This window comes from Lactuca saligna, chromosome 5 (genome assembly GCF_052625555.1).
Source record: "Lactuca saligna cultivar CGN05327 chromosome 5, ASM5262555v1, whole genome shotgun sequence".
Classification (NCBI taxonomy): domain Eukaryota; kingdom Viridiplantae; phylum Streptophyta; class Magnoliopsida; order Asterales; family Asteraceae; genus Lactuca; species Lactuca saligna.
The window spans coordinates 304,299,880-304,300,255 of record NC_136421.1 but is presented as its reverse complement, the minus strand read 5'-3'; the positions used below and the strand labels follow the sequence as shown (position 1 = coordinate 304,300,255).

The window sequence follows — 376 nt, the reverse complement described above, 5'->3', positions numbered from 1 at the left end:
GTCATATCCTAGCTTCACTCAAGGAGATACCTTTCTACGGGAAAGATCATGAAGATGCCTACAAACATTTGGATGAAGTAAATGATGTTGCTGATTACTTCAACATTCCAAATGTCACCCGCGAAACTCAGCTGCTTCGGATGCTTCCGGTAACCTTCAAGGGTGCTGCTAAAGACTGGCTCAAATCGCTTCCTCCCGGGTCAGTCACTACTTGGGCTAGAATGAAGGAAGAATTTATAGATCACTTTTGCCCACCATCAAAGATAGCCAAGCTCAAGAAGGCCATTGCAAATTTTGAACAACAAGCTGGAGAGTCGTTATATGAAGCATGGGAGAGGTACAAAAGTCTGCTACGAAATTGCCCACACCATGATCT

At 44.1% G+C, this 376-nt stretch overlaps 1 non-coding gene across 1 annotated transcript; it reads right to left on the bottom strand.

Moving 5' to 3' along the window:
- Positions 1-269: 269 nt before the first annotated feature.
- On the bottom strand, positions 270-376 carry LOC144999055 (small nucleolar RNA R71). The gene has a single exon (XR_013660581.1). It is a non-coding gene; the product is annotated as a small nucleolar RNA R71 (small nucleolar RNA).